Consider the following 23,695-nt stretch of genomic DNA (forward strand, 5'->3'; position numbering starts at 1 on the left):
TTATCAAAAGTTTTTGATATATACATAGAGCGTCTCGGCTCCAAAAGTCACCGCCTCGATCACGTATGCATAAAAAGGAGACATGCTATGATATACACGATTCACTGATAATGGTGCTGTGATTCTACTCCTAGGAATAAAGCGACTAAGAAGTCTAAAAATACGACTGGGGTGAATGATTATAGAGTTGGACATAATGAATAACTCCTAGCCTTATCAGGATCATGGCTAGCGAGATATTCTACCTGAGTCTCTGTCATTGATTGGTATTAACGTGAATACTTCACCCTCCAGAGAACCACCTATGCTAACGTCGCTCTATTGGATCGAGAAAGTATAGATCCTCAAAGTGACGAGCAAGTCTCACTCTGCTTTCTCGGGTTATAGTGGAGTTGATGATATTTTCAACGGCAAAGGTGATCATATCCTGACTTTGGGGGGAGAGTCCAGGAATGCTAGACAGATTTGGAGTATCCATCTAAAAATCCAGTTCAATTTATGAGTTTTCAATTTATGAAGTTCATTTCAACATAATCTTAAAAAGTGAAAACATTATTTCTTAGATTTACTTTAAAATTTTAGGCAATTTCTGCTATTGTTTCGTAAGTTTACAATAATGCTCTGATACCAGTTGTGAGACCCCTCTGCCCCCTCCCCTCGCACTAGATTCCCAGTTGCTAGCAGAGCGGAAGTAGCTTCCTCTTGCGTGGAAGGCAGGGTTTCCCACTCAAGGCCTCGCCCTCAAATGTCCGGACACGAGACTAATCTAGTGGTCATTCCGAAATCGAAACCGGGAAAATTTTCCTTGCCTGAAAAACGGGGACGATTCCACCTTTTTTATTTTCTTAATGAATTTTCTAACGGGTTCAAGGGATTAAGCTATCCTTCACACCTAAATAAACCAGGTAGAAGGAAAACTATCACTGACTTAATTTGAAGAAATCAACGCTTTTTCCTAATCAAAATCAAGCACAGCCATTGATCTAATCATCTGAGGAAATCAATGCTTTTTTCCTAACCGAAATCAGGCATAGCCGTTGATCTACTCATTTGAGAAATTCTTCAGGGTTTTATTTAACTACTCGAATTCTAAGTGTATTCCTATTATTCCAATTTAATTATTAAAACTCCACTGATTCCATCCAGCCCATGCGTTAGCCACCACCCAACCACTAGAATTGGTAGAACCAGACAATTACTCACCCACCCATAATTGAATGCCTTTTTAACTTTTGCTTTCGAATACAGATACACACACACTCCTCTTTAAAACTTTAACATATAAAATAATCCATTGACAAACAGTTATTGGTTACAAATATCATAACTCAAAATTTCCCAGTCCCTTGTTTCTCAAAAAACAGTATCACTCTGGACTCTCCGTTTGAGACCCACTGGTCACAGCAACAACGAGATCTAGTAACAAATTACAATAATCATTTCGTCCATCATACATATCTTCCACGACATACGCAGCATGGGTGTCCTAGGCACCGCGAACCTGTGCATCGCCTGGTCAGTACCCTCCAAGATCCTCCTTAGGTGTCCTGGCACTTCACTCAGGGACCGCTTCATCGTACCGGAAGCACACCATTTTATAACCATACCGAGGCTGGTCAAGACCTGGGCAGCAGGCTTTGCCGCGTGAGTCGTGCTTTTTGAACACTCCCCGCCAGCTGTTTGCAACCAAACTTTCCTTAGAAAAACATATACCAAATGCTCCCTCCAGCATTCTGGCATAAGACAGTCCTTTAAGAAAACAAGGTTTCTATGCAAGTTTTTAGTTTGATTTTCTTTTGAGTAAAATGAGTATTTCTTGAATCAGTATCCCCAAAACTTCTTGAATGGAATTTTTAATTTCATACCAGAATTCCTCGAATTCTGTAACCTTCATCCATAGATCAATTCGAAGGGTCATAAACTTAGTTTTAGATTTGGCGAGAGTTTTGAGTGTATTTTTCTAAACTAGTCACACCTTCTTTCCTCAAAACTGACAAGAGAGTTTGGTCTTGGTCATAGTGTGATTCACGGTTCGAGTCGAATAAGATTTTTCTTGAACTATCTTTCTCGAAACGGTTTGATAATTCAGTTACTATTTTACTTAATTTCTTTCTTTGAATAGTCATGTAACTGATTTCTAAATTAGTTATGAATTCCAATGAGGAATAAATTAATCATTTATCTGAATATTTTGATCTCGATAGATTTCTTAAATTTTCTTTTTTTTACAATCCGAGTGAATATAAAACGATAGAAATTTCTCTCTTAGAGTATTTAATTATTCATTTATCAATACTCATAGAATTTGAACATAGAATTTAAGAGAATTCTAATTTTGATATAAAAATTCTTTATGCATTTATTTATGCATAAAAATCAAATTAAATGGGAATAACACTTTTATATAAAAGAAAATCCTTTTATGCATAAAATCAATTCAATAGGAATAACACTTTTAAAATAAAAAGAATTTCTCTATGCATCTATTTATGCATAAAAATCAAATTTAATAAGAATAACACTTTTATAATTAAAAATTTTCCTTTATGCATAAAAAGTAAATTTAATGAGAATAACACTTTTGTAATTAAAAAAATTCCTTTATGCATCTTTCTATGCATAAAAATCAAATTTAATGAGAATAACACTTTTAGAAAAAAAATTCCTTTATGCATCTTTCTATGTATAAAAATTAAATTTAATGAGAATAACACTTTTGTAATAAAAAATTTCCTTTATGCATCTTTCTATGCATAAAAATCAAATTTAATGAGAATAACACTTTTATAATAAAAACAATTTCCATTATGCCTCTTTCTATGCACAGAAATTAAATTTAATGAGAATAACACTTTTATAATAAAAAAATTTTCCATTATGCATCTTTCTATGCATAGAAATTAAATTTAATGAGAATAACACTTTTGTAATTATAAAATTTCCTTTATGCATCTTTTTATACATAAAAATCAAATTTAATAATTAATATCAGTGATATCCATGCATATTCATAGGTGAATATGTACATGGAGTAATTAGAATATTTCTTTTAGATGCAAAAATGGTGGGAATTACTCTTTTGGAATAACATAAAAACAAACTTTCTTTTCCATAAAATTCTAGAAAATTTTGCCATAATCTCCTTTTTGTTTGGCTAACCATTTCTCATTTTTTTCATTCTTTACTTAACTTAAATTAACCCAAATTAGATTCATAGAACTATAATCTACACAATTTTCTAAATTCAAGAGAGTAAACAATAAGAAGAGTTTAATTAATCTCTTAGTTAATCTTTCTAAGATTAAGAAAGGCTGGAATGTAAAGAAGAGAAGGGGTGACCTTTTCATCAGGGCATAGCATTTGAATTTAATTCAATTAACTGCAAAACATAAAAATCAAGAAAACCATATATTTAAAATTTATAAAATAAGTAAGAAAATTAGCTTACATGAAGCTTGTAAGCTCTCCTTTGGCTTGAGGGATTGAGGATTAGGCCAAAAACAATTGAATTATTAAGAAATTCAATGTAGATGGCTCAAGACAGGAGTAGAGTAACAGTGCATAAACACCATTAAGCTTTTACAAAGGGGGAGGCTTCTATTTATAGGAAAAAGTGAGCCTCTGACCAAGCAAATTGGTTCTAGAATTTTCCAAATCAGTTTGGTCAATTTTTGACCATTTTTGGGTCAGTTCAGCTTACTTTTTGGATCTAGTTTTGAAATAGGAGAGATGAAATATCTCATTTTTGGGTCAATTCAGCTTACTTTTTGGATCTAGTTTTGAAATTTGAAATAGGAGAGAGGAGAGATGAAATATCTCATTTTATTGAAATAGGAGAGAGGAGAGATGAAATATCTCATTTTATTGGGGATAATGATGAGAAAAAAGGTGCCTCCTTCATTAGGGGAGATCCCCACTCTGAGGTGTCAAAATTCAATTTTTTAATTGTTTTCTTTGGTCCTTAGTCCACTCTTTATCTTATGTGAGCATTTACTCATTTTTGGAGGGTTTTTCTTTTATTCTTCAATTTATCTCCTCCCTACATTTGGATTAATCTTATTGGTCCATAAGAACCTTAATCCAAAATTTTCAAAAAATTTGGACCCTTAGGCTAAGGTCTTTTGTGCACATTATAATTTATTTCTAATGCACCTTAGGAATTTTTTTTTGAACTTCTGTTTCAGGGGAATTTATTTTAATAAGAAGGGATATTTTCCCATCCAAAGATATCTAAAAACTGAATTATCTCTCTCTAGAACATTCTCTCTCTCTAGGTCAAAACAGGTAGAAACAAGATCTCTTATTATTCTGAAAAGGGGATTGATTACAGAGGCTTTAGGCAAATTTTGGACTCAACTTTGGGCCTTTTTCCTCTAGAGAGAGAAAGGCTTTCGACCAATAGGAAGAGAGCCATCGTAACGGAACTTTTGTGTTAGACGTTTTTCATATATTCTTTAGATGAATATATTGTTATTAAAGAAATACGAAATGCATTTGACCACACTTTATAATGTCATTTCTTTAATGTATATGAAAAATAGAGTGTTGTCAGCTCACTTAATAAATCTGAGCTCATTTAATGAATGGTTTTCAATCTAAAAATTTTCCTCGTTTAGCTCATTTAATAAAAGTGTCTTTTTCCTCTAAAAATTTGAAATGTTCTCTTCAAAGTTCCTATGTCATTTAATGAATGGATTTCCCTCTAAAAATTTTGCACGTTTTGGAGGTTATCTCTTCTGTCGCATCTCATCTTCTTCCATCTTCTTACATTTACTTTTATTTTCTATTTGCTTCCATGGAAACCAAACGTCCTAGGCATCCCTACTCCTCTACTAGAGCTATTATAGTAGTATACAGCAGTTTTGATATGGATAATCAAAGGTGGATTCTTACCACAATCTCTATTGGTAGTTGGATTATGTTGCAGACTAGGAAGCAAAAAAAAAACAAAGAATGAGTTTATCTACACTTACAAAGGCAGAGTTCAAGACTTCAAACTCTCTGACACAAGTAGGAGCATTAAGGAAGTCCTTATACAACATGCCTACATGCACTTAGAACTGCATCTGCAACGTTTGCCTGATGGAATCCCACTCCATAGACCAAACTATAAGTAAATGTTTTTACATTATGTTTATGTAATGTGTTTCATTTCTATACTTATGCTTCTCTTGTATTCGTCTATATAGATATATATCCTTCAAACTTGGTTGATTGGCAGGCTATAGATAGTATTATGGGAATCTTCGATGTTTTTCATGCATCTATTGGTGAGAAGCTATACAAAGAAACATCCAGCAGGTCTTTGGTAGAGAGAGGAGTTTTCTTTTATAAATGAATTTTACACGGCACCTCATAGTGTTACAGGTTATAGATCTTTGAAAGCATTACCGCCTTCATTCGATAGTCCATTATGGCCCATACCACAACAGCAGAAACAAGTGAGTGCTTTAGATTAAAGATATACCAAGACGTGCAGAGATGTATAAGACTAAATGTAGCAAATTGAGTCTTTATGCCATTGCATGTTTTTGTCGACTTCTTTTATGACGAGGAGGTCAAAAAAACATTGCCAATGTTTATCTGTGAATCAGAGAAATGTTTCGATTTCTTAGGTCAAATTGGGATGTGAAAGAATTAAATGAGGTTACCTGCAAAATCCATAGGAAATCTATTGTTTGTAAATATATGATTAGCTCCCAGAATTTTATTTTGGCCTTTCATTATATGAGATGGCATTATGTCAATGGAAAACTTATAGCAATTGATCTCAGGACTTGGAGGATGACATTGAAAATCCATTGATGTTATTAAAGGTATGGTTTGAACATGAGCTCTTGACAGTACTCAATATAAGGTCAAAAATATCACTACGTCAAGTGAGAACAGACTTGGAAAATGAGGATGACCTACAAGTGCCTGATGATTATGTGTTCAAGTGCAACGACCATAAGGTATGTTATTCAATCTAACCCCGAAAGATTATTCATTCCAAAACTATGCCATAATCATTATTACTTATATACATTACTTTGATTTTTTTAAAATAGGTACTAGGGAGAAAAGAAAGGACCATTCAATGTAAAGACATTACAAGGAAGCAAGTTTTCATGGTGCAAACAACCATAGCATAGAGATAAATGGAGATAAATGTATTTTTGACAGCATATAGTTACATCAATCATGACAACATTTTGTATTTCTTAGAGCAATAGAAACTAAGACAAATATTCTACATTTTCTTATTGGATGTTTAAAAGATTGATAGCATGTTCTCATTTTTTCCTACTACGAAGCGTGCTATTGTGTGTGGGATGATTCTTGTTGTTGGGGCAGTGAGGCTTGTCGTTGAGGGGGTGCTTGCTTCTTTGGGATGCTCTTGGGTTGGTTGCTCTTCGGGACGCTCTTGGGCTGGTTGCTCTTCCGGACGCTCTTCGGGTAGTTTCTCTTTCGGACGCTCGTGGGGTGGTTGCTCTTCTGAAACTGAAGCTTGCTGTCGTTTTTGCGAGGTTGAAGCTTCCAAATTGACGTCTTCAGATTTATCAAATTCTGGAAGCTCGACAACAAACCTGTCGACTTGTTTTCGAGGGTACTGCCATGGTGGTGGTCCTGGTCGCGGCCGTGGTAGAGGGGGAACAAATGCAATAGGGATATTAGGCATCGTGCTATGAATGTTGACAATAATATGCTCAATTGCCTCTTCCCCGAACAGCCCTAAATCCACATCGGAGTATTCTGATAATCGTGGATTCTACAAAAAGCTATAAAAAAAAAGACGTGTGCCGTCAAAGAATGAGGAAGGAAAGTAAGATATCATTCAAAAAAAGGAGCATGCCTACATTTTCTGTGGGTAACGAGAGAACTAAGTGTAGCAGCAACTTTACGTTGCAGCACACCCTCCAACCGTAACTATGGCCATCCCATTGTTGCAGTTGTCTGCATCTCATAGTCCTTGTGTGTTCTAGTAGTGTGTCCTAGATTAGGGCCTCGAGAGAAGTTATTAGCTTTTTAACCGATCTGCACGAAATAATACTGTTGTCAATACAGTTCTCTAACTACTTCTCCTTCTCTCTCTCTCTCTCTCTCTCTCTCTCTCTCTCTCTCTCTCTCTCTCTCTGTCTGGTGCCATGGAATTCTTCACCTGAATTGGCCAAGTAACAAGTCTTGGATTCCATATCGTAAAGGATCAAACTCCAGTGTGTGAACTACAACATGCAATTATAGGAGTATCAGAAGTAACATCAAAAATATATAGTAAATATAGGTCACAATACTAAGACTATAAATGAGATTGCATGTCACTTACTCTTCATTGTATGCCATTAGAATTATTTGAGCTCCATCGAAATTATAGGAGTATCAGAAGTAACATCAAAAATATATAGTAAATATAGGTCACAATACTAAGACTATAAATGAGATTGCATGTCACTTACTCTTCATTGTATGCCATTAGAATTATTTGAGCTCCATCGAAATTTATCGAACTAAACCACCACGGACATACATGAACCAATGAAGTATGTTGTGTGCAGTAAGAACCAAGGAAAGAAGGGAATCTACAATATATACACGATTTTGAACATCAAATGGGAGATTTGATATAACCAAGCTGCACAAGAAAACTACATTATATTATGACTTTGGGAACAAGCAACCCACTTTACAATCATGATGATAAAAAGGATGTAGCAAACCTTAGAACTGTTATGATAGTTCTATCGTTGACCTCCCTCAAAACATTGGATAAAACATCAATCTCCTCCGCATCAAAAGGGAAAAATTGCGCGGTGCCTCGCACCGGAAGTCTAACGTGAAATGAGGGGACAAAATAACTCAAAGCTCTCACATTTGACTTATGCATTTCCCAAATAGCTGATTTCTTTAACGGCAATTCTTGGAGCTCCTGCATCCTGGCTTGGTCACCAATCCTTTGTGCATGGAGCCTTACATTGAGAATTGTGTCACGTCAATAACTAGCCTCTGTCACTTTTGTGATCTTAACTTTCTTCGTCAAAGACGGGATTTTCAAAATTCCCTTCATTCTCTTATCATCACTAAGTAGGGCCGGGCTCCAGCGTACGGTCATATCTGAACCTGAGCAAACAAAGCGAGTTCATGTCTTTTTGCATCACAGTGATTCTGTGTGCATGCGCGGCAAGGACATAGCAAGCTAGTCTTTCACAGCCTCTTGCAAACATCCTAGGGTAGAGGCCTACCAACGCATATAAATGCCAAAATTCTTGCATTTAGACCGGACTACATGCTAGAATAATGGCAACTTCGGAATCGCGCAATGCATATGTTTCTCCACCTTCCTTAGTTCAAGAAGGACAGATCTATGTTGGTCGTATCTGCGTCTCCTCATTCATCACAGTGCAGACATTTTCTTTCCTCCCGAACTAGATTCTCTACCTAATTTAAGGATCATCTATAAATGAGAGCCTTGCGGTCTTTTTCGTACGCGCCATCTGAAAATAGTCATAATGTTACAAGATAAGCTTCTCAATAAATATATAGGACAATAATACAAAAACTACTGAAAAAGTTAACTTGGATAATGAATTAGCTTCAAATCACTACAACGCGATATGGGTACTTCTACAACAACTCCTCGCATTGTATTGATTTCTCAAAGAGACCCTTTCATTTGACAAAATAACACAAGAACAATACACCTAACAACACATATGATGATAAAATAGGTCCAAATCACTACAACGCGATAGAGGCACATCATCCCTAATCGTCATACCCTCAGCACGCTGTAGTGATTTCTTGCACAGAGCGTTTCATTTCACAAAGTAGGTCATGAAAATAAGTAATAGAGATAACATACACAACATAGAACATTGTATAGGATAAGAAAGTATGTCCAAAACACTATAACACGATATGGCTACATCAAAAAAAATCGTAATTCATTCTTCGCGTCGTGGTGACTTGTCAGACATTGCCTTTCGTTTGACCCAATATCTAATGAACGTAGGTAAAACATGATATATATGATTAAATATAACATTTAAGGCAAGGAGTGATTGCTTGATAACTTACCAAAGAATTACGCTTGTTAAAATGTTGAAGTGATGGATGCTTGCTTGATAAATCGCAGAGATGGCATAGATGAGGCACGGCGGAGGAATACACGTAGCTGAAGGAGGTAGAACTAAACAGCAGTGAAAGACAAGGACACTTGACATTTACCGAGGACGAGTACCACATTTACCAAGGACAAGCACGATACACGTGCAAAAAAGCATGTCCACACGTGCCAAGGAGAACATGGGGCCGTACTCATGATGATTACGATCAATCAATTTTTGACACGTGTCATCATATGTGCGCAGAGCACGTGGTGTGCCATCATGGATGTCTGCCACGTGTAGTAAAAATCGTTAGTTTCCGTGGATAAAGGTGACCAACATTCATTATTGGTTGCTTCTTGCTCTCGTGCAATTTTTCTCGCAGTCATCACCTTCACCCTACTTCTTGCTCTCCTATAGTCAACTTTGTTGGTTGCTTCTTGCTCTCCTAGTGAATTTCGCAGTATGTTTTCAAATATTTTTGTGTTTCAATTTGGCCAAAGTTGTATAATTGTTTTATAAATATTCCATCAAAGATTGCTGCTTTTAGATTTTTAAGAATTTAATTTATTTCTCTTAAATATTTCATCAAATCACTACAACGTGAAGAGGGATCTCGGTGAACTAACGTACCCATATTGCATTGTAGTGATTTTGCCCACAATGGTAATTTTCTTGCATAAATTTCTTGAAAGCACTACAATGCAAGAAGAGGTCTTGGTAGGTCTTGGTGCGAACTCTCTTAAGCATATCGTGTTATAGTGATTTATCCTACTGTCCTTCTTTTTTTACTTTTTCAAAGATTTCATCGTTTAGATTTTTAAGAAATTAATATTTTCCTTACAAATAATTGATCAAATTACTACAGCACAAAGAGGGGAGTCAGTGAGAACTCTCCCATCCATATTGCGTTATAGGTGATTTATCCTACTATCATTCTTGTAGTGATTTTTCTTACAACCATCATTGCCTTTGAAGTATTGCATCAAATCACTATAACGTGAAGAGAGGGCTCCTTGGGAATTCTCCCACACGTATCTGTTGTTGTAGTGATTTTGGCACATTTTTCCTTGCAATTTCATTTTCTCACTAATATTTCATCAAATTACTACAACGCGACTAGAGATGTCGGTGAGATTTCTCCAGCGCTTATCGCATTATACTGATCTTGGCTAATCCTTTATTATCTTACACAGCACTTTCATCATCTCGTGACATACTTCCTGGCTTGTAGATGGAACCTTTCAGGATTGAGGTTGAGTTTGATGCTGGCCTTCAAGAAACCCCAGATGAAAAGTTGTTCGACTTCCTGTATAAAGTTTGACAGCATCATCACCATCCTAAAATCTCACGCATGTTTAATTTTAATTTCTCTATCGAAGACATGATCGTTTCTGCTCGTTCGTATCTTGAGGAGAAAGGGCAGCAATTACAGCAGACCACTTTGAGTGGTACAGTCATGTTTGACAGCATCCAGTACGTGCACGTGAATGATATCGTGCCTTCAACAACCCTGAGAGACAAAAGTTGAATAGGGATGTTTTAAAGGTGCCAAATGATAAGAAGAAGACACACAGTAAGTGCCCCATTCACAATCGCAAGGGTCATCTAGTTACTTACCACTATGGATTTATCTGCTACCTGCATGTGCTGCTTGAGGATGAAGAAGTTACAAATGAAAAAATTGAGGAGAAGCCAAAGGAGCCTCCAAGAGCAGAAGATGAAGTTCAAGAGATTGCGGAGCAGATAAACTTGGTTGCGGAGAGGGACTTAAGTGAGCAGTTGGATATTGATGCGCTCAAAAGAGAAGAGAAGACACCTTAGTGGTTACAGGTGATGAGAGCAGCCCTCTATGAAGCAGGGGACATTCCAACCCCACTACTCCCCACATTTCCTATTGGTGGTGACAAAGAATATTTGTTAATTACAGATATTCAAGATGTCTTTGACATAAGGGAAGACTACTGTCTGGCCATCATTGCACAAAGTCTTGAGGAAGATGAAGATTTTGTGGATCCAGATTTGGATAAGTATCTCTTATTAGATTCAAATGTTAAGGACAATGAGTTCCATTCTGCTACCGACACATTATCCATGATGTACAAGGATGCAAGAAGCTATGAATCCAGCCTTCCCACCATTGAAGGGAAATTTTAGGCTATTCAGCAACACCAAAGACTTAATATTTCACACATGGGAAGGGAAGGGGCGTCCTCATCGATGGTCCAAGACACTAACTCAACAATCAATATATGGACAAATGATTTACTTGTTAATGACAAAAATCAAAAGGTGTGTTTACTTGTTAATTACTTTTTATCGTGCTGAGTAGCTTATTCTATTTGTTGTGTTGGCGACAATATTGTTTTGCAGCTGGTTGTGTTGTTTGAGAACGAGTTTCTCGGTCGCGGAGCAGGCAAACGCGTGGGAGGACTCAGAATTAGACTTAGCACTGGGAGAGTACATAAACCGATGATTGAAGTTTCCACAATTCATTATATTCCACAAGAAATTCTCAAAAGATAATGCAGAATTTTCTTTGTTTGTAATCAAGACATTACCCAGATACCTTGGGGCATATCCCGTCATGTGGAATGCAGACAAAGTCATGCTTTTGGAGAAGCAGTTAGCATTGCGAATCTTTGGGCAGGGTCTTGGAGTCTATGCACTAAGGAGTAAATATTACTTAGCCTATACTGCTTATCGATTGGCATGTGGGATTAAGGATCTCAATATGCTAAGTGATTATGGCAAAAGGGAGCTTCTGAGATTCACAAAACCGAGGGTTCCTCCAGTTTGCCAACTACCTCCAGTTTGCGAGTTACACGATGTTACAGAGCCATCTTCAAAAAGGGCAAGGCTTCATGCACCTAAGGATGTTAGTGAACAGGTTAAGGATAGATGTATCAAGTGCCCTGTTCATCAGTGTGATGGTAACCCTTTCTAACTTTCTCTCCTTTCACAATTTGACACTCATCAAGCTTTAGCACAAATTTGAGGACACCATCACATTCTTCAGGGGAGTAACCTCAAACAACAACTGAACAGCATATGATTGTAAGGCCTCCAAGTCATAGAAAATATTATTGTATCTATTGTAGACCACATCTCCTGTTGGTGCAGCATAGGTGTCTTCAATATGAAATGGGGTTCCTAGTGCTTGTAGTACCTCTTCGTTTACTTGTTTACGCATTTTTTAACCAAAGAAGGATTTGGCAATAATGATCCTTTCATACTAGAATCCTTCATCTTTTTCTGTAAAGTCTTATAAATAGCTGAGTACCCTCTGTGTGATATGCCAGTCTCATCAAGTATTGCCTGGATGTCCTGTGGATTGAGTTGATTATCTTTGAAAAAGTCATCTATTTGCTTTTCTGAGACCTTCTTATATTCTTTCTCGTTCATCAATGCTTCTGCATACTGGCGATCTAAAAGAAGACTTAAATGTGCACCAGAAGGTTCTGTTGTTGATTCTTTATCATGGTGCAATAATTATCTGATATCATATTGAAATGCAAAAAATGATATACATGAACATATACAATAATGATTGCTATTCATAAAATATCACAATAGAAACAATAAACCAGTTAATAGAAAGGAGCTTACTTGATTACATGTATTCTCTTCTTGACCACCTCCTAGCTTCATTTGCTCAATATCCCCCCTTAGTTTTTTTTGTCGTCTACAGAAACCTAATGAGGTCTGCTTATGTCTTAATTCAGACATTTGTTTTTCAAGCTGTGAAATGGTTTCCTTATTGCTTAATAACTTTTGCACACAATACTTCATGGTTTTCTTCAAATGAATGTTCTCTTTCTCAAACAAATCTCTTTCTAATTTAAGAACATTGCTTGTTGCTTCCAAACGATGTGTATATCCTAGGAGCCCATTATAGCCATCTCCAACAAAGTTAAGCAGAGATGTCATATTCCTAAATGGCTCTTTTTTGCAAAGAGCTGGTGCTTCCTTAGAATCTCAAGAACTTTACGGACGTGAGCTTCATGGGGTCAGCTGCATTCTTTAAATAAATCCAAATATCATCAAAGAAAACAAGAACAAAATCATTCAAGTATCACGGCATAAATCTGACCTCTTTCTTCTTCCACTACTTCTCCTATCGTAACTGCTCTGGCTGCTGTAGATTGGGGCAAAACTCTTTCTCTTTAGTTACCTCAGTTCCGGGAGGGAGTTCTGAGACTACTCAAAACAGAGGTAGATGGTTGAGCTGGAGTCCTCCTGGGAATGCCCTGGTTTTGGCGAGACGGTTGACTGATACGAAGGCGCTAGTCTCTGCACTCTAGGTCCTTGACTTCCCTGTCCTCTCGACATGGCAGGAGTCGGACAGTTTTTAAGCTAGTGACCAAAACCCTGACACCCAAAACACCTGCTCTCACTTCTAAGCTCATTCCTCTCAATCCTTGAAAGAGGTGGGGCTCCTAAGAAAGTGTTCTAAGGGAAGGGTCTTCCTTCACTTCTGAATTTCCCAGCATCTTGATTCTAATTAGGGCCTTGATGCCTCTTTGGGGGTGGAAAGTTTGAAGCACTTCCCGAGGTTTGGAACCTTTTAAAGTTTAAGGGTGCAGGCTTCGGTGTGGGACCTTAACAACAAATGCTTTGGCAAAGTCCTTTGCCATTCTGACAGCTTCTGCCATTGAGACTAGTTTGGCATTTTTCACTAAAGTATCCAATGGCTCGTTCATTCCTCGAATGAATCTGGCCATCAGCTGCTCTTCATCCAAAAGTGGAGAATATTTGAGGAGAAGGGCAAATGCCTGATGGTATTCTTCAATCGTTCAGCTATCCTGCTTCAATTCCATGAACTCATTCATTTTGGTTTCCAGGAAGCCCGGAGGAGGACAGAACCTCTTCTTGAGGTAAGCCTTAAGATCTGACCAGGTCTGGGTATTTCGGTCGAGATGATTTGTCTTGCAATGGTTCCTCCATGCGACCCTAGCCATTTCTACAATTTTCAATCTGGCAAGAGCCATCTTGCTCCTCTCGTTTTTGCTGGTTACATCAAAATACTCTTCCATTGCCTCGATCCATTTTTCCACTACTTCTCCTAACTGTTCCCCTCCTTCACCCCTGAAGGGACTAGGTTGAGATCAGTGCAGGGCTTTACGAACGTCCGGATCTAACTCTTCATCCATCGGTAAGAGGATCTGGCTACCTAGCATGGGCCGCGTGCCTCATGATTCTGACAAAATAATATTTTTGTCAACTTAACTTTGTCAACAGATTAATGACTATTTAATTTTTGAGATTTATTTCTTAAACAAATAAATATTCCATCATAATTCTTGAAAACAAGATTCACTCTGATAATTTTATTAACCAATATTCACAACCACGAAAACAATTTGGAATCTTTTTCAAAACATCATTTATTATCAAAAGTTTTTGATATATACATAGAGCGTCTCAGCTCCAAAAGTCACCGCCTCAATCGCGTATGCATAAAAAGGTGATACTGCGATGAAGACATGCTATGATATACACGATTCATCACTGATAATGGTGCTGTAATTCTACTCCTAGGAATAAAGCGGCTAAGAAGTCTAAAAATATGGCAAGAAATTCTAAAATTCCAGTATAGAGCTGGACATAATGAATAACTCCTAGCCTTATCAAGATCATGGCTAGCGAGATATTCTACCTGAGTCTCTGTCGTTGAATGGTATTGACGTGAATACTTCGCCCTCCAGAGAACCACATATGCTGACATCGCTCTATTGGATCGGGAAAGTATAGATCCTCAAAGTGATGAGCGAGTCTCACTCTGCTTTCTCGGGTTGTAGCGGAGTTGATGAGATTTTCGAAGGCAAAGGCGATCATATCCTGACTCTGGGAGAGTCCAGGAATGCTAGACAAATTTGGGGTATCCATCTAAAAATCCAGTTCAATTTATGAGTTTTCAATTTATGTTCATTTCAACAAAATCTTAACAAGTGAAAACATTATTTCCCAGATTTACTTTAAAATTTTAGGCAATTTCTTCTACTGTTTTGTAAGTTTACAACAACGCTCTGATACCAGCTGTGAGACCCCTCTGCCCCCTCCGCGCATCGGATTCTCGGTTGCTAGCAGAGCGGAAGTAGCTTCCTCTTGCGTGGGGGAGGGTTTCCCACTCGGGGCCTCGCCCCTCGAATGTCCGGACACCGAAGACTAATCTGGTGATCATTCCGAAACTGAAACCGGGAAAATTTTCCTTGCCCGAAAAACGGGGACGATTCCACCTTTTTGATTTTCTTAATAATGAATTTTCAAACGGGTTCAAGGGATTAAACTATCCTTCACACCTAAGAGCCATTGATCTAATTATTTGAGAAAATCGATGCTTTTTTCTTAAAATCAGGCACAGCTGTTGATCTACTCATTTGCGAAATTCTTCAGGGTTTTATTTAACTACTCGAATTCTAAGCATATTTCTATTATTCTAATTTAATTATTATTCCAATTTAATTATTAAAACTCCACTAATTCTAGCCTAGCCCCATCAAGCCCATGGGTTAGCCACCACCCAACTACTCTAATTCTAAGCGTATTCCTATTATTCCAATTTAATTATTAAAACTCCACTAATTCTAGCCTAACCCCATCCAGCCCATGGGTTAGCCACCACCCAACCACTAGAATTGATAGAATGAGATAATAACTCACCCACCCATAATTGAAAGCCTTTCTTAACTTTTGCTTTTGAATACAGATACGCATGCACTCCTCTTTGAAACTTTAACATATAAAATAATCCATTGACAAACAGTTATTGGTTATACAGATATCATAACTCAAAATTTCCATCTAGTCCCTTGTTTCTCAAAAAATAGTATCACTCTGGACTCTCCATTGAGACCCACTGGTGAGCATACACAACGAGATCTAGTAACAGATTACAATAATCATTTCGTCCATCATACATATCTTCCACGACATACGCATCATGGGTGTCCTAGGCACTGCGAGCTCGTGCATCGCCTGGTCAGAACCCTCCAGGATCCTCCTTAGGTGTCCTGGCACTTCACTCAGGGATCGCTTCATCGGCCCTCACCCATCGTACTGGAAGCACACCATTTTTCAACCATACCGAGGCTGGTCAAGACCTGAGCAAGCTTTTCCGCGTGAGCCGTCCTTTGAACACTTCCCACCAGCTGTTGTAACCAAACTTCCCTTAGAAAAACATATACCAAATGCTCCCTCCAGCATTCTGGCATAAGACAATCCTTTAAGAAAACAGGGTTTCTATGCAAGTTTTTAGTTTGATTTTCTTTTGAATATAGTTAGTATTTCTTGAATCAGTATCCCCAAAACTTCTTGAACTGAATTTTGAATTTCATACCAGAATTCCTCGAATTCTGTAACCTTGATCCACATATCAATTCGAAGGGTCTCAAACTTAGTTTCAGGTTTGGCGGGAGTTTTGAGTGTATTTTTCTAAACTGGTCACACCTTCTTTCCTCGAAAAACTGACGGAAGAGTTTGGTCTCGGTCATAGTCTGATTCACGGTTTGAGTCGGATAAGAACTATCTTTCTCGAAAAGGTTTGATAATTCAGTTACTATTTTACTGAATTTCTTTCTTTGAATATTCACTTAACTGATTTCTAAATTAGTTATGAATTCCAATGAGGAATAAATCAATCATTTATCTGAATATTTTGATCTCGATAGATTTCTTGAATTTTCTTTTTTTACAATCCGAGTAAATATAAAACGATAGAAATTTCTCTCTTAGAGTATTTAATTATTCATTTATCATACTCATAGAATCTAAACATAGAATTTAAGAGAGTTCTAATTTTGATAGAAAAATTCTTTATGCATTTATTTATGCATAAAAATCAACTTCAATGGGAATAACACTTTTATATAAAAGAAAATCCTTTTATGCATCTATATATGCATAAAATCAATTTAATAGAAATAACACTTTTAAAATAAAAAGAATTTCTTTATGCATCTATTTATGCATAAAAATTAAATTTAATAAGAATAACACTTTTATAATTTAAAATATTCCTTTATGCATCTTTCTATGCATAAAAAGTAAATTTAATGAGAATAACACTTTTGTAATAAATAAAAAATTTCCTTTATGCATCTTTCTATTCATAAAAATCAAATTTAATGAGAATAACACTTTTATTAAAAATTTCTTTATGCATCTTTATGCATAAAAATTAAATTTAATGTTAATAACACTTTTGTAATAAGAAAATTTCCTTTATGCATCTTTCTATGCATAAAAATCAAATTTAATGAGAATAACACTTTTATAATTTTAAAAAAATCCATTATGCATCTTTCTATGCATAGAAATTAAATTTAATGAGAATAACACTTTTATAATAAAGAAAATTTCCATTATGCATCTTTCTATGCATAGAAATTAAATTTAATAAGAATAACACTTTTAAGTCCAGATGATATATTTTGTAATACAATGGACTCAATATTTTGGAGGATTATGATCAGTAATAATATGATTTAAATTGAAAGATTGTTTTAAAGACAGCCGAATCTGTCATAATGGCAATTTCATATTGGGTGTGTAAGTGGTATGCCTATCTTAAATTTTTCTTGAAGCGCCGCTAGGGGGCCCGGGAACTCTTTTCCTTAGTATCCGGGCAAAACATAACCAAAATTTTCGGGCTCGGTTTTCGGAGGAACCGCCGAGCTAGTCTCCTGTCCGGATATCCGTGGGCAAGGCCCCGAGGGTGGATCCCTGCCCTGCGTGAGAGGCTGATGCTACTTGTGCAGCGCCCTCAGAGGGGGCATTGTGGAGGGGGCAGGGGTCTCACAGCTGGTATCAGAGCTTTGTTGAAAGCTAATAAGGACAAATGAATTATTATCAGAAATTTATAATAAAAACTCAGAAAGAACATTTACGTGTTGTATTTTCATTCCTTAAGCTTCATTAATGAAGATTTTTAATCAAAGAATTTGGTTTTATAGATGGAAGTTCCACACTTATCCGGTGTTCCCGATCTCACCCAGTCACAAGACGTGACTGCTTTCGCCTTCGAGCATCTCATCTCTTCCGCTACTACAACTCGGACGTGCCGAGCCATACTTGCAGGCCATTTTGAGGATTTATATTTCCTAGACCCAACGGAGAGATGGCAGCACAAGTGGTTTGCAGAGGGCAGTATGTCCACACCTCTTATGACCAGCATCGTGTGATGCTCAAGCAAAATATCTCATTGGCCATGATTCTGATGAGGCTAAAGTGATACATGATGTTATTTTATATCACCCTACGCCTTGAGATTTCAAACTTTCCTACCATATCTACAGACTTCTTAGTCGCTTTATTCCTATAAGGAGAAGATAGTAGCTCCCTTGGCAGTAAGGGAGCATTTGTATCAGGGCATGTCTATAGCCCAGTATCGTTGTCTTATCGCTGTCTTATGTATTTCTCGAGGAGGTTTGACTTTCTAGAGCTGAGATGCTCTATGTACATATTGTAACTTTTATATAAATAAAGAAATGTTTTGTGGAAAAATTCCTTGTTGTTGTATAAGTTATTGTTTATTATATGACGAATTGATGAGAAAAACTTGTTACTCGGACATATGTCATAGATCTCCAATAAGATTGTTTATCTTGTTTAAGAAATTATTTTTCGAACCTCTTAAGTCTTAGGACCTCGTTGACGAAATAAAAATAAAAATTTAATAATGTATCATTTTTGGCAGACTCATGGGGCAAGGGAACCGTGGCCGTCAGCCAGATCCTCTCACTGATGAAGAAGAGCTTGACCCCAACGTTTGCAAGGCTCTTCACGGAACTCAGCCAGGACCCTTCACTCAAAGGTGAAGGGAAGAACTTGGGCGAGGCTGTGGAGAAGTGGGTTGAAGCCATGGAGGAATATTTTGATGTCACCGGATACAACGAGAAGTGGGTTGAAGCCATGGAGGAATATTTTGATGTCACTGGATACAACGAGAGGAGCAAAATGGCTCTCACTAAGCCAAAATTTGTGGAAATAGCCAGGGTGGCATGGAGAAACCATTGCGACACTAACCATCTGGATAGGAATACCCAGTCTTGGAATGATCTTAAAGCCTATCTAAGGAAGATATTTTAGAAACCAAGATGAATGAATTCTTAGAGCTAAACGAGGGGAACAAAACCATTGAAGAATATCACTAGGGATTTGCTATTTTTCTTAAGTACTCACCACACCACTAGACAAAGAGAAACTTATGGCCAGGTTCATTTGGGGAATGAACGAACCTTTAGACACCCTGGTCAAGAATAACAAGCCAGTTTCTATTGACTGAAGCTGTAAGAATGGCGAAGGACTTCGCCAAAGCCTTCATCTCGTTAAAGTCTGCCAAATCCAGCTCCCTCATCCTTCAAGAGATTCCAGATACCGAGAAGTTCTTCCAACCTTCCACCTCCAAAGAGACACCAAGGTCCCAACCAAAATCTGGAGTCAGGAAGTTCCAGGAATGAAGGAAGACCTTTCCCTCGAAGTTCTTTCTCAGGATATCTGACTCTTTCAAGAATACAGAGGGAAGAGCTTCAAAGTGAGAACATGTGCTTTGGGATGTCAGGGGTTGGGCAACCAGCTCAATGATTGCCCATCTCCTTCTGTGGGCCAAGGAAGCCATGGTCTCAAAATTTAGAGACAGACTCTTTCATATCAGTCCAATCAAGGTCCCCCGTGCCAAAATCAGGGCAACCCCAGAAGAGTGCCAGCTCAGCCTGCAGCCTCCATGCAAAGTAGTCTCCAAACTCCCTCCCAGAATTGGGGTAGCCAAAGAGAGAGAGTTCCATCTCAGACTGCAGCAGCTAGAGCCGTCACTATAGCTGAGGAAGTGGAGGAAGAAAAAGGACAAATCTATGCCGCAATAGAGCATCAAGGGAATAACCATCAATTTTCAGTCCTCCAAACTCCAGCAGAGTACCAATGGGTTTGGTAAAATTTGGCAATTTAAGGACTCCAGACTTAAATTCTGGACTGCATTCTTCGAAGCAGTAGAAACTTTCTTGGATCTCAGTACAGCCTATCACCCCGAAAACAAATGGCCAGACTGAAAGAGTGAATCAGGTAATAGAAGATATCCTTCGGTCATGCTGCGGTAGGGAACCCAAGAAGTGGTTAAGCCATTTACATCTAGTTGAATTTGCTTACAATGCTTCTCATCATTGAAGCATTAGGATGAGCCCTTTCAAAGCTTTGTATATGGACAAGATTGCCTTACACCATTGACTTGGTCCGACCCGTTGATCAGAGTCGAGATGTCCAAATAAATGCTTGATGACATGGACCAACAAATGCAACCAATCTATAAAGATATTAAGGCAACCCAAGATAGGCAAAAGCAATATGCAAATAAAAAGAGATTAGAGAGAGAGTTTGAAGAATCAGATATGGTCTTCATTCAAGTACGACCAAAAAGAAGTTTCTTATCTTTAGAGAAGTACAAGAAGCTCTCTCCCAGATACTGTGGACCGTATGCTGTTATAAAGAAAGTGGGCGATCTAGCTTATAAACTTCTTTTGCCTCCCCATCTCAAGGTACATAATGTATTCCACGTTAGTTTGCTTAAGAAATATGTACCCAGCCCGAGTCACGTACTTTGATGAACAATTGATTTCTCAAACTCAAGGCCAAATGGTACTCCAACAACCTGAAGAAATCCTTGATGTTCGGGAGAAGGTTCTCATCAAGTGCAGAGTCTTCAAAGAGTTTTTAGTTCAGTGGAAGTTCTTCCCTCTAGAAGACGCCACCCAGGAGAAAGAAGAGGAGTTGACAAAAGATTGCCCCCACTTTGTGAGATGATGACATCTCACATTTTTCAAGTGGGAGAGGATGTAAGATTCCTCCTCAACTTGAATAATGAATAAGCTTTTACCTCAATCCCCTGTAATCATTCCCTATTTTTTATTATAAGAAAATATTATTTTTCCTTGTTTTTGTCTAGAGAGAAGCAAAATTCTAGAGAGATGTAATTCAATATTGAGATATTTTTTAATATAAAAATTCTCCTAATATCAAAAAAATATTTCCCTAAAACAAAAGTTCAAAATAAATTCTCCAAGGTGCATTAGGAATCAATTAAAAATGATATAAGGGACCTTAGCCTAAGGGTCTAGATTTTCAGAAATTTTTGGATTATGGTCCAATTAAGATTCTAGTGGGGCCAATAGGATTAATCCAAGTGTTGGGATGAGATAAATCTAATGAATAAAATAAAATACCCAAAAATGAGTAAATGCTCACATAAGATGAAGAGTTGACTGAGTACAAGGTTTATTAGTTAAAAATTAATAAAATAAAATACTCAAAAATGAGTAAATGCTCACATAAGATGAATAGTTGACTGAGTACAAGGTTTATTAATTAAAAATTAAGAGATATTACCAAAATAAATGAGATATTTTAGAGGAATGATGAATTTTTGACACCCTGGTAAGGAGAGGGGGACCTTTGAGGTAGGTGCCTCCTTCACATTTGTGGGAGGGTTTTAATTCAAAAAAATTATGATATTTTTATCTCTCCTCTCTCCTGGATCAAAATGGGAGCTAAATTGGTCCAAATCTTGTCCAAATTCTGTCAAACTGAAGCTAGAAAATTCTACAACCTAGTTGGACTCAATTAGTGGCCTCCCTCCCTATAAATAGACCCTCATTCTTTTGTATTCTCATCTGTGAGCTATACCATGCCAGTATTACATTAGAATAATCATATTTTCCATTATCCCTTTAAAATTCCCTACTTTTGGAGAGCTTGGAGCTTCTCTCTCTCTTCAATAACTCTTGGAGCTTTCTTCTCAACTTACTAAACCAATTGATTGGTTGGGGGCTTCACTTCTAGATAAAGAAACAAGCCAAACCTTGAGGTAAGAAGGAATTTTATGGTTTTTGTTAATATTCTCAAATGATTTCACTTCTGAACCCCTCTCAAGCTTGAGAAGTTTCTAATTAGTTATTTTTAATGCAAATCAAGCTTTCCCTAAGAATTTTAATGATTAACGACAAAAAAAGTTAATCTTTATGCTTATTTAGAATGCTTTTTATGTATATCTCTCTCTCCCAAAACAATAGTCATTTTTCTATGGCTAATTCTGTAGAAAAGAATGCTTCTCATGGATGAATTCTTATTTCAAAACCAAACTCTAAGCTTGTTAAGCTAGAGGATAAGAAAATAGTATTTTTAAGCTTTTATAATAAAATAATGGTAAATTCTTTAGATTATTTATAAGTAGTTAAAAAAGTACTTTTAATTGATTCTAAATTTGAAAGAGATAATCCTATCATTTTGGGAAAAGAGGAATAATAGAAATAGCATAATCTAGTAGAAATAATCATAATTGAGTGTATGATTATAGCTAAATTTATGATTTAATTCCACAATTTGGATTTAAGTTTAAGAATAGATCTTCTATCATAATGGTATTGCAATGTCTTATTCTTTTCTAAAAAATTAAAAATAGTCAGTAATGGCAGCAAAGCTATGGCAAAAATTTTAGAAAATAATACATATCTTATTTTTATGCATAATGCTAAAAGAGGACTTCCTACCATATTTTAGGATGGGACATCCTATGCTAAAAGAATGATTTTCATCATATTCATGGGAAACAAAATTTTAGTGTTTATGCATAAATAATTAATTAAAGAAAAGAGAAATTTTGGTATTTCTTTTTAATGCAAAAAGAGGAATTCCCATGATAATGGAGATCCATGTAATTAAATGGAAAAAGAGAAATTTTGGTATATTAAAATAATGAATATTTTTATTTAATTTAATGAGGAATTTTAGATAAATTTATTTTATGCATGGAAATTTTTAAATGATAAAAGAGTATTTCCCATGACATTTGGAATTCAATCATTTAAATGATAGTAAAAGTGGAATTCTTGGCATATTTGAGAAAATGGATATTTTTATTTTAATTAAAGAAAAGAGAAATTTTAGAGAAATTTATTGGAATTTTCATGACATTTGGAATTCAATCATTTAAATGCAAAAAGAGAAATTTTAAGCATATTCAAAAAATGGATATTTGTATTTAATTAAAAGAATAATTTTTATGGTATTTTAGTAGAGAAAGGTTTAAATTAAATGTTGGTGATAAAAGAGGAATTTTCACCATAATTCCACCTAGAGAATTAGGGTTGATAAATCAAATTGGTAGAAAGAATATCCTTAGATATTTCATGTGGATAAATCACCAAATTGATATTTACCTAAAATTAGATTAAATGAAAGAGTAATTTTATAAAAATCAGATATTCTCATATAGAACCGTTTCTTAATCTATTATGGTTAAGAAGGAATGAAATTCATAAAGTTGGAATTTTCTTACGGTTAGAAGTTAAGTAATGTTTATCTGAAGAAAATCCTTGGAATCAAAGTTAGAAATCGAATAATTTTGGTGCGACCACGACGACTGTGAGAGGGACGGCCAGTAAACTACTTGTCCATCTCTCGATTTGAATCAAGCAAAAACTTCGTGATGACCAATTCCAGTTCTTAATACAAAGAATAGACTACGGTTGAATTAATGTAGTTTTCCCTTGACCAAAATCACCAAGAAGCTAGTTGGAAATTTAGTCAAATGATGGGTACATTACCCTGATGAGAGATCAAGGATT

Source organism: Cibotium barometz, chromosome 2 (genome assembly GCF_041138505.1).
Source record: "Cibotium barometz isolate CiBa-2024 chromosome 2, ASM4113850v1, whole genome shotgun sequence".
In the NCBI taxonomy this organism is placed as follows: domain Eukaryota; kingdom Viridiplantae; phylum Streptophyta; class Polypodiopsida; order Cyatheales; family Cibotiaceae; genus Cibotium; species Cibotium barometz.